General features: G+C 39.4%; 1 protein-coding gene across 2 annotated transcripts in view; it reads left to right on the top strand.

Annotated features, from left to right (window-relative positions):
* The first annotated feature begins 3,720 nt into the window (after nt 1-3,720).
* The window catches only part of slc4a2b (solute carrier family 4 member 2b), a 45,464-nt gene continuing 37,871 nt past the window's right edge, over nt 3,721-11,313 (top strand). The window contains exon 1 of one of the 2 annotated variants that reach the window (XM_044339480.1): nt 3,721-3,758. The gene's annotated coding sequence lies outside the window, so the exon portion shown is untranslated. Of the gene's footprint in view, nt 3,759-9,301; nt 9,452-11,313 lie in introns of those variants that run through there. The other variant, XM_044339481.1, reaches the window with a different exon arrangement.

The following is an 11,313-nucleotide window of genomic DNA, read 5'->3' as shown; positions in this document are numbered from 1 at the left end:
GCATTTGAAACAGAGAATATATGTAACTGTAGTGAGATGACATTTAAGGTCCTTGAATCCTTGAATCCTTGAGTCATCGTCAGTAAATGCTGCCTGACAGACTAAACTAAGAGGAGTCAAAGCTATGAGTAAATCTTTACAAACACGTGACTCAGAGAGACAGATTATCCAAACATTAAATACCAGGTTGAAAGCGGCACAAAGTAAGTAGACTGAACAATAAATAAATAACCATTAGGTATGTTAATTATTGCCTTTAACTTGAAGATCTCCTCCAGACGTGTTTGAAGACATAAAAATACTCTATTTTGACTAATAATTTGTGTCTATTATTATTTTTTCCAAACTCAAACTCTGCACATACATCATTCTGCGCAGTGAAACTCAAACATCCAACTGTAGGAACAAGAAGTAAAACACATTTTTGAGTGGAAGGAGACTTTAACAGGTGTAACTCCAGGCTTCAGTTGCAGTGAGCCACCAGTAGAGGACACTCTGACTCTGTGCATACTGATGTGATGCTTTGCCTCATGCAGCTGCATATTATTGTCAAATCTGCAGTTTAAAAAATTTATTGGCCCAGACATCTGACATCATGTGTAACTTTATAAGTAGGTGATAAGCAACTGAAGAAAGATACAAACCTTTAACAAAATAAAAAAAGATTCTACTTGAATGGCTCCAGCTGAGTCAGTCCAAATGGTCACTAAAATGTAGAAAATAGTTGCAATACCACTGCAAACAAGTACATACATGAGTAGTAAGAGGTGCCAAAAGATATAAAAAATGTCTTTAAGTGTGGTAATGTCCTTATTAAACTACCACTGAACACAGTATGATAGCTACACATCTATAAAAGAAGAACTATCTGCAATAAACAGTTAAATAAACCACATGACTTCCCTGATTAAAAGCATATCCTAAAAGACCAGCATTATTTTGGGATCAACCCTTTAAAATGTTTCCTATAGTGTTCTTTCCCTCTTCATTCATATATTTAAATTCAATTAGACACATCAGATAGATATACAATTATATAAATAAACTCATTAAAAATCACTGAGTTAAAATTCTACCTAGTTTGTGTCATTATAGCACTAATACAGCAGCAGAAGCAATGTGTTATTTTGACCCAGTGTTACACACAACAAGCTTTAGCTAAAGACTGTCACAAATGTATTGTTTCATGTACAAAACGATGTGTTTATGACATTCATAAGACAGAAAAAGTCAATAAAAAACTGTGACGTGTAAGTTTAAACAGAGTAGAGTAGATTATAAAGCTTTAGTTGGGTAAATAACCCAACAGTAAAATAAAAAATAACTAAAACTGGGTCAAAACAACTCCTGGTCTTGAACGACTCTCTGGGTCACATTAACTCATTATTTTGTCTGTGTCATATTAATCCAAACAGGGTCAAACATTTACAGTGTTTCAGATCATTAAAAATGATTTAAATTGTTCAACTTTAAAGTATTAATGCTAAATACGGTAATCAGGTGTGTGCAGGTGTACAGAACATGATCTGTGATGATGGATTAATCTGTCAGGGGGCCCCAGGGCATACATGAACTGCTGGTGCTGGGTCCCTATTAACCCTTTCATTCCTCCCACTCTCTGTGTGATTTGTACAGTTTTTCAAGGCTACAATACAACCTGGTCCAAAATTAGCTGGGTGGTAATCTGATTAAATATATCAATTTAGGAATATTAAATAAGGCTTTTATGCTAATGGACATTGTGGTTTATTGGAGTATGCAGGTTCTTTTGGGGCCCCTGCAGGTCTTGGACCCCCTACCTGGTGGGTAATCCAGCCTTGCTGATGGGTAATCGTCAGGGCATTTTACATAGATTTACATTTGCTTACATATGATGGTGTTCATATTTATAGCATTCTTACAATATTGATATATTTTATAGTCAAATGATAATGATAACAATTATACTATTAATAATAAAGTAAAATAAAAAGAAAGAAAAGGTAGTATGTCAGTAGTAAAGTAGTATAATAGTGCATATACATATACACACATACATATACATACACATCTGTACATATCTACACACATACACAAAAAAGATAGATAAATAAATAAAATAAACAAGCAAACAAACAAACAAAAACAAGCTCATTGATTAACTTTATCTATGCTAAATAATCATTTGGTCCTTATATTTAAGACATTTATGAGCATCTTTGACTAAACTTTCTAAACTTTGACTTGAAACTAAACTTTCATGATGATGATGATGATGATGACATCATGACATGACACGACGTCAGGCCTCTCAGCACAGTGATGTGTCTCTTCCTGGAGTTACATTTCTGATATCTAGTCTTCAGTTTATGTTTCAGTTTTATGCTGAATCATGTTTTGAGCAGATATTTGCTGATACAGAGCGACAATCTGAAAAGTGAAATCAAGATGTTTCATTGATATCCAATAATTTTTTTCCATTCATCGTGGAGGTCATCATGGGCATCATAACGGAACGACGCCTACCCTCAGGCCTTCATCAGAAATATGAATATCATCATTTGCGCATGTGCAGTAACTTCTGTCTGGTGGAAATCGACGACAAGCTGCCGGAAATTACCAGAGATGTACCGGAGCTCCATTATAATACCTTCAAAATAAAAGTAGAAAATGCTTTGTGACAGAAAACAATGTTTGTGTAAGGCAGGTTTATTTGTTCAGCACTTTTCAACAACATGGCATTACATAAAACACAAAAGCATCAAGACAAAATGTAAAAGAAACACATTATAAAAAGACATTTAAATACAATTAAAAACGGTTATTTCAGGTGCAGTGTGTAAGATTTAGTGGCATCTAGTGAGGCTGCAGGTTGCAACCAACTGAATACCCCTCCCTTCACCTCCCCTTACAAGCATATAGGAGATCCTACGGTGGCAGAGAAACTCATGAATAATGCAAAAGGCCTTCCTTAGAGCCAATGTTTGGTTTGTCTGCTCTGGGCTACTGTAGAAACACGGCAGGCTTAGTGGAAGAGGACCCGCTCTCAAGTAGGTGTATCTGCGGACTTGCAGTATCTACATGACATACCCACTTGGTTAGGTTTACACATGGGCAGTGAGATGGTTAAGGTTAAGGGTTGGGGAGGGGGGGTGTCATGTAGAAAAGTGGGTGTGTCGTGTAGATACTGCAAGTCCACAGATAGACCCCATGTAGATATAAGGGGCTCATTATAAGGGCTCATTAAGTGTTTGGGGGGCCTTTTGTAAGTTATTAACATCATGATAAATCTATGGCTGTTTGGGGCCCTTTTAGTTGGGGGTCCGAGGCAGTTGGCCCCTGGTTTTAACTCCAGTAAAAGCATTAAAGGTGCAGTGTGTAGAATTTAGTGGCATCTAGCGGAGCAGAAACTGAATATAATATTCATAAGTATGTTCTAATTAGTGTATAATCACCTGAAATTAAGAATCATTGTGTTTTCGTTATTTTAGCGTTAATTTGAGCCCTTTATAGCGACATATGGAACATGCTGCACCACCATGTTTCTACAGTATCCCATAACGGACAAACTAAACACTGGCTCTAAAGAGGGCCTTTAATGTTTTTCGTTTTGCTCAACCTCACTGCTAGACGCCACTAAATCCTACACACTGGTCCTTTAATTCGCCTTCGCGCGTCACAAATGGTTTTAATTTGACTCATTCACCGGAAGTCAGAGTAACTCTTATTTTTGGCGACTTGTCGCCGGTTGAGCAAGTCATTCAGCGAGAGAGTTTGAGGTGAGTACCAGGCACCGGCGAATAAATAAGCTCTAATCTGTGTGTAATTGTAAGCCTCACAGTGGTTTCGCTTTATGAAAACGCGTTTTCTCGCTTTGAAGCGGTGTTATTTTGAAGGCCGGACGGGTTTGGGCTGTTGACTTGTTTTCCTGTGAGGAGACGCGGCTCTGACAGTGACTGCCTGCCACACATGCATCAAAGTGTCCGGATGACTTCGCTTTGTTCCTCAGCTTGTTAACAGAGGTAACAAGAGGGGAAGGAGAAAAAAAAAAAAAAAAGAAAAAGTCCTGGAAATATGTTCGGACTCTGAGTTTTGTTGTGGTTTTAATCCTCCTCTCAGACTGGAGGGAATTTAACGGTGATGTCAGGGAGGGAGACTTTAAGCTAACGGTTACTCCTCCTGACAGCAATTAGCCACTGTGTGAAAATGTGATGGTCATGATGAAGAGTTGACATCATGACTCGGTGTGTCGTTTTTATCTTCAGGCTTTGAAACGACACATTCAAGGCCAATGTGGAGACTGGGGGTGTGGTCAGCTTAGTCATACATTCATTCATTCATTCATTCATTGCTCATTGGTGCAAGAAACCGCACAGCATGTCTTGTTTCTGTGGTCACGTAGGGTCACATCAGGCTCCCCCCTCCCAACTGAAAGGGCCCCAAACAGCAACAGATTTATTATTAATTAATGTTTGGGTATGAAAACTGTTGAATTATGTTACTATAATATCTTTGCAAAAGGATAAGCACTTAACGGTGCAGTGTGTAGAATTTAGTGGCATCTAGCAGAACAGACTTGGCATAAATTTAATATAATATTCATAAGTATGTTTTAATTTGTGTGTAGTCACCTGAAAATGAGAATTGTTGTGTTTTCGTTACCTTAGAATGAGCCCTTTATGTCTACATAGGGAGCACGTCCTCTGCCAAGGAGCCTGCTATGTTTCTACAGTAGCCTTTCATTCATTCATTCATTCAGTCGGCCGTTCATTCATTGCTCACTGTTGCGGAAACCTCACTGCATGTCTGTGGTTTCTGTGGTCACATAGGGTCAAATCAGGGGCAGACTTCACCATACCAGCGGCTAAGAGGTATTTACATAATTGGTTAATCTGTTGATTTTTTTTCTCTGGATCAATCAGTTTAGTCTTTAAAATGTCAGGAAATGCCCATCACAAGTTCCCAGAGCTCAAACAGACAACTTTAGATTGCTTATTCTATTTCTCCAAAGGTCAAAAGTCCAAAGTTGTTTAGATGAAGATGAAATAATGCAGAGAAAAAGCAGCAAATTCCTACATTTTTGAAACCGCAATGTTATGCATGTTTTCTTGGGAAAAATACCTAAACGATGAATCGATAATCAAAATTGTCATCAGTTAATTTTGTCACACGATGCAACAATTAGTTGATTCAATGATTAGTTGCCAACTATTTTGATAATGGATTAAACATTTGAAGTAATTTCTTTAACAAAAAAATCTCTTAATTCTCTCATTTCAGCGTCTCAAATGTGAATATTTTCTAGTTTATTTAGCCCTCTGATAATATTAACTGATAAACTGAATACCTTTGGGACATTTGATGATGTCACCTCGAGCTTTGGGAAACAGTGACTGACATTTTTCACCATTTTTGGACATTTTATAGACCAAACTACTGATTGAAACAGACAGAAAATAATCAACAGATTAATTGATAATGACAATAATCGTTAGTTGCAGCCCTGACTTGTTTCAGCGCTGCGTGAGAGTTATCTTGACATAGCCTAACTTGTAGATATTCATGTTTCTCAACAAGAATCTCAGGTTTTGTCCCACTGACCTCAATTTGAGGTGTTATGTGCGTTTACTGTACTGAAGGTCTTGAGATAAAAAAAGTGGAGATTGACAGTCGTTCATGATGTGACTGTGCGGGCAGTCGGGGCAAAGTAACGATTTATTTACTCATTAGGCTATAAAATGTCAAGTTAATGATGAACAGCTGCAAAAACTAACTTCAGACGTAAAAACAGCTCAATAAGTCCAACAAACACTCAAAAACAAAAGTTTTTAATTCACAATGATATTAAACAGAAACATAAGAAACTCCTCGTTAGTAGATTTATTTAAAAGTAGACACAAATATCGGCCTAATCCAGTGGTTTCTTAAGTGTGTGTGTGTGTGTGTGTGTGGGGGGGGGGGGGGGGTCACACATGACCAGGTCAAATACTGCTGGTGTAAATATTAACACTGTTGATTGATGCGTTGCAGTACTGGAAAAGAGCCATCGTTAGTGTTTATTAGTTCCACCTGTTCTTTTCCTGCTCTGACGAGTCAAAATGTCTTCTGTGGAAAAGGTCAATGAATCTGATTCATATGAGAATGATACAAAATCAATCAAGAATCAGGTACAAGCACAAAATGACAAAACTAACGATGCAGACATGTTTAAGTTAAATCCAAAATATGAAAAATCTAATCTTGAGTTTACTGTCAATGTAGCAGGCGATTCGAGAAATGTAGCTTGAACCACAGTCCCATCTGTCACACGGATAATAGATTTCAGGACGCGGCCTGTGGCAGGATGTAGGAAGGATGTGCCTTTTTCTGCTGACTCACCAATATATCAGCTCCATGTGCTCTCCAGATTATATGAGGAGATATTTTACTCAGATGTAAAGAAATAATCACTTCTTAGACATTATTAAATCGAAATGAAACAAACCACCATGATGTTTTTTTTTTACCTTTTATAAAACCTGTGCGTCCCAAGGACTCATAAGATAGCGGAATCTGAAATGTTTGTCTTGGTGAGCCTGACCTTGTTTGGGGGGGAGAGGAAAAAAAAAAAAAGAAAGCACTCTCAAATTCCAGAGCTGTTGGGCTTCCTTTTGTCGTGTAATCCAGTGCGGCGTTTGAACACATGAGCCAGGTCCCACCTTATCTCTGTGATCACAGTCTCAGCTCTTATTTGTTCTCCATCGCCTCAGTGGAATCTGTCAAACAGACTTATTGTGAACTGATTTTTTTTGTCACAACAGCGTGTTTTTTGCTTCGGAGGAAAAAAACTGTCAGAGCACAAACAGTTTGCACTGTCTCCGCATTCCTGTTGTGAATTGCTTGGTCATGCAGAAGACAAGGAAGGAAAAGAGGTAGATAATCAGCTCTTTTTTTTTTTTTTTTTTTAATCACAGTCTCTTAGCACTTTATGTTTGTTTTACCTCTCCCTCTGCAGATAAAGAGACCTAATATTTTGTTAGTAAGCACATCAAGCCTTAAAAAAAATCTGTCTTAAAGTTCTCTTTGGCGATAAGCGTTAAGGTGTGTTTTTGGACTTCACCTCCCAAAAATCTAAACATTGTCACCTTGTGTGACGTTGCATTAGCTCCGCCTCCCCTCTTTGGCGCACCAACCACTGCTGGGTGATGGGAAAACGCGTTACTAACTGCGCGCGATTTTTCCCGGGAATGTCACCCCAGACACCCAGTTCGCAATACTGCAAATGTAGATGCTTTCGTCAGCGGGCCATAGCCTCAGTCACCGTTGTATCACCTCATTCAGTAATAGATAATGACTTAACAGACATTTATTTAGGTGAAAATCTTATTATTACTTTGACCGAAACTAAACACTGTGGAGTCACATCATTGTCTCTAATTCAGTTTGTTCGCCTGGCTGTTGCTTTGCTCTAGCCTACTAAGTGACATTTAATCACCATTAAGCACCTTGGCAGGACAGCTTGGACGGCGCAGAGTTTGGGCTGCAGTCCTTTCTCATTAAAAGCCATTAAACTGTCCGCGGTTTGTAGTCTCTTTGGGGCATCTAATTATAGTCTGAACTACATAAAACATGGCGGAGCATCCTGGCCACCCTTGTTGTCAGACTTGTGACAAGCTTTCCCATGAAGGTATTAGTTTAAATTCTCACGCCTTTTCTCAATCTTCAGTCACAGCGATCTTAATGTTGTGTTGTCTGTCACGCCACCTTAATCACATTACGCTTTTTTTTTTTTTTCAGGGAAATGGATAAATAGCTGGTTTAATTTGACCGTTGTATGAGGTTTTAAGGCCTTTTGTTTGGGTTCTGGGAGCCCGAGGGATATTTTATTCCCGTCACAGTCTGAGTCTCATGAGAGTAAATACAGTTATTACAAGTGCTGTGGGTCAAAGCTTCATAATGAGCACGTTCTGTGAGAACATGGCTTTACCTTTCATGCAGCTGGTGCAACATGAGCAGCCCTGGATGCACTTTTTTTGACAAGAAGCGCCACACCTTAACACTACTAGAGCCGCACAGGATCGGACCAGTCACTGTAAAAAAAAAAAAAAAGGTTTCCTTGTCAAGTTGATGTAAAAACAGTTAAACAATAATTAAATCCTTCTGAATAATTACTACATATAAAATTATAGTTATAACAAAAGTATTTTAACTTAGTTGATGTAACATGAATGTACCTCTGATGTGATGTGATTTAGTTTTTCTATCCTATAACATAAGTCTACTGCAGGTTCATGTAGATGTAAATGGGAATAAAGATGAATCAAATGTGACCAGCTTCATGTTGAGTAATCTTTGATAATTAAATATGACATCCTGTTATGTACATTATGTTACGCAAGTAGGGCTGCAACCACTGATTATTTTCACTGATTATCAGTCCGTCAGTCAGTCATTTGGTCTATAAAACGTCGATCCCCGTTTCACCAAAGTTCAAGGTGCAACCTCAGATGTCTCCTTCGTCACGGCCAGCAGTCTACAACCAGAAGATATTTTAGTTTGATATCATAGAAGCCTAAATAAACCATAAAATGTTCACATTTGAGAAGCCGGAATGAGAATTTAGTTTCTTTTTTGTCTTTAAAAATGACTCGAAACGATAAATCGATTATCAGAATAACTGGCAATTAATCGACTAATCGTAGCAGCTCTATTCATAAACTATTTGTGTAGCTGTTGGTAAGATTGTGTCCCTCTTGAACATGTACTTTTCATGTCCTGACTTATTACTCTGAACTTTATCACACATTTTTTCCAGCTCTTGAGGACATTTTTTTTTTTTTTTTTTATGTGCAAGCAGTGGAAAAAATGTGTTTCTATCGGCCTCCTACGTTACAATAGATACACGCTAACCCTCTAATGCTTGAGTGGTGATTGCTTTTTCCTTTCTGGAGCGCAGGACAATATTCAGGCGTTATGTAAGCTGCCAGGACTCAGTTGCCTCTTAAATCCCTCTGCACCCCGAGACAGGTGCTGTCTTAGCTGTGAGCGCAGCCACTACTGGCTGAGAGGCCTGTGATGGGACAAAGAGCCCAGAGGTAAAGACGAGGCATATATTGACCGAGTGCAGCTGTTAGCTGTGTGAGGCTGGAAGTCCTCCAGTGACTGTGTGCACATAACTTAGCACAGTCATGCTGAAGTGCCGGACTCTGCCAAACCCTCAGTGAAGTTAGCGTGGCCACTGGGCTGTGAAGAGAAGGGGGAAGCAGGGCAGAGAAGTTTGCATGTTGAAAGCTTCGAGACCCGCAGAGCTATTTCAGGCTGAAACACTCAGAGGCGACACAGGCACAGCTATCAACATACACCGCCGCCAAATCCCCACAGAGATCCACACACAGGGCAGCTGTCAGTGGTGTACAGCTACATCGGGGTCAGTCTTTGCATTAGGAGGCTACACAGGAGATCTGGCTGGTTGAGGGCACCGATCAGGCTTCTGGTGAGTCCTTATCAGTTCATTATTTTCCCCTCCCGTCTTTATGGAAGTTTAAAATGATGCTGCACGATTGTGACTCATTACCTGTTGACGTGACGCACCGCTCCTTAAAGAGTAAACAGTTTGTCCTCAGTTGCACCACTCGAGTGTGTTTTTTTTTTTTTCCTTAACGTCTAGGAATAAGGCCTCGTAGGCTCGTTCTAGAGCCGAGGGAGGAGAGAAGAATGGAAGCTGGAAAGGAAGTTGGAAGGCGAATTTCCGAGTTTACACTTCAAATAAAAGCTAGAAAAACTGAAGGCAGGAGTGTTATTCTGTTTGTTTTAGTGCTCGTAATAAGTTACTTTTACCTTCTTTTTTTATTTCCCTCAGCAGAGAAAATGTTTTGAAATGAACATGAGATGGTTTGGATGAAGTACAAATTTCTTTATTTTTACCACATTTAGCCCAAACTCTTTCAGACTGTCCAGAAAGAGAAGCAAAGAATCTCTATTCTGCAGGTTAAGCGGTGTGAAATAAGCGTACCGTCTGTTAGTCACGGTTAAGAAAAAGTTGTCAACTGTCCTTGCACGCATGAAGTCACACCTCTTTATATAGTTGACCGCATTTGTGTCAGTGGATAATGCTATTATCAGCACACTGTTGGGATTGAGGAAAGCCCCAGACTTTGAGGTGGACTTCAATTTTTAGCTGCTTGTGGCTTTGATTGTGTTTCTTCCCCCCCCCTCCACCCCCCACCCCCCCGCAAGACATGCATGTGACTCTAGAGTGAGCCCACATCTCTGGGGACAAACAACTATATCTCTCTCACACATACATACACACACACACACACACACATATACACACACACACCCACTCAGACTCCTCCTGGGGTTGGGTATTTCTTTAGTCCTAAGGCTCATATAAGCTGATGTGGAATGCAACACTTGGTTATTTGGCGGGTAACGGGTAAGCAACTTGTTTAGATCACAGGACTGTTCTTTGTTCGCTGCAAAACACAATTAATCTGGCGGCTTTTATGACTTTAGGTTGGATTAATTGTGTAATGGTGTTGATTCCTCTGTGACATGACAAGCTTTTTTTTTTTCCACTGCCAAAGACTCTACGAGACTGTGGCATGCCAGTGTGTCTTGAAAAGGAAAATACACCCTAAAAGTGATATATTTAAGCAGGTGACCTCCAAAAAAAAAAAAAAACCTGTTGATGATATGAAATACTTTAAAGATGCAGCAGGGACGTTTCCGCAATCACACGTCTATCAACAGTTATTACAAGTGATTGATTAAAGAGAAATCAGTCGACATATCATCGCTTTCCCGCTCACTTCATCCACAGTGGACACATATTCACAAATGATAAACATCCTGTGCAGATTTGTAAACATGCGGTTAAGTTAATTTTTTACTGGTTATTTTAGAGCAAAAAAAAAAACTTCTGACGTATACAGTATATGCAGCGTCGGTAATCATTGCCATCGCAATCTGAGGGTATTGATCCTGTTAATCATATCACAGGTTCTCTGACGCTTCCTGGTAACGTTTCAGTGCCCTTCAAGAGAATCCGAGTTGCCCAACATACTGAAGAAAAGCAGCACAAGCATGACTCACCACCCATCTGGCAGACTTTACTATGTGGAAATGAGAGATGTCATTCATTTGCTTGTGTGTGTGCGCGGCGGTAAATGAGCCTTTTGTTGCAAACTCTTTTGTGTTAACCATGATTGTTTAATGTTGAAACCCTTTTCCTTTCCTATCAGAGTGACGCAACACAGGTTTATGTCACCGTAGATTGAGAAAGACAATGCGATAGACAGTTTCCTGAATACATGCAGCACCAGTTTTCCATGTGGAATCACTCTCATGTGA

Source organism: Thunnus albacares, chromosome 21, assembly GCF_914725855.1.
Source record: "Thunnus albacares chromosome 21, fThuAlb1.1, whole genome shotgun sequence".
NCBI classification, from domain to species: Eukaryota; Metazoa; Chordata; class Actinopteri; order Scombriformes; family Scombridae; genus Thunnus; species Thunnus albacares.
Note: the sequence above shows the minus strand (reverse complement) of the source record. Positions and strands in the feature narration are given on the sequence as shown.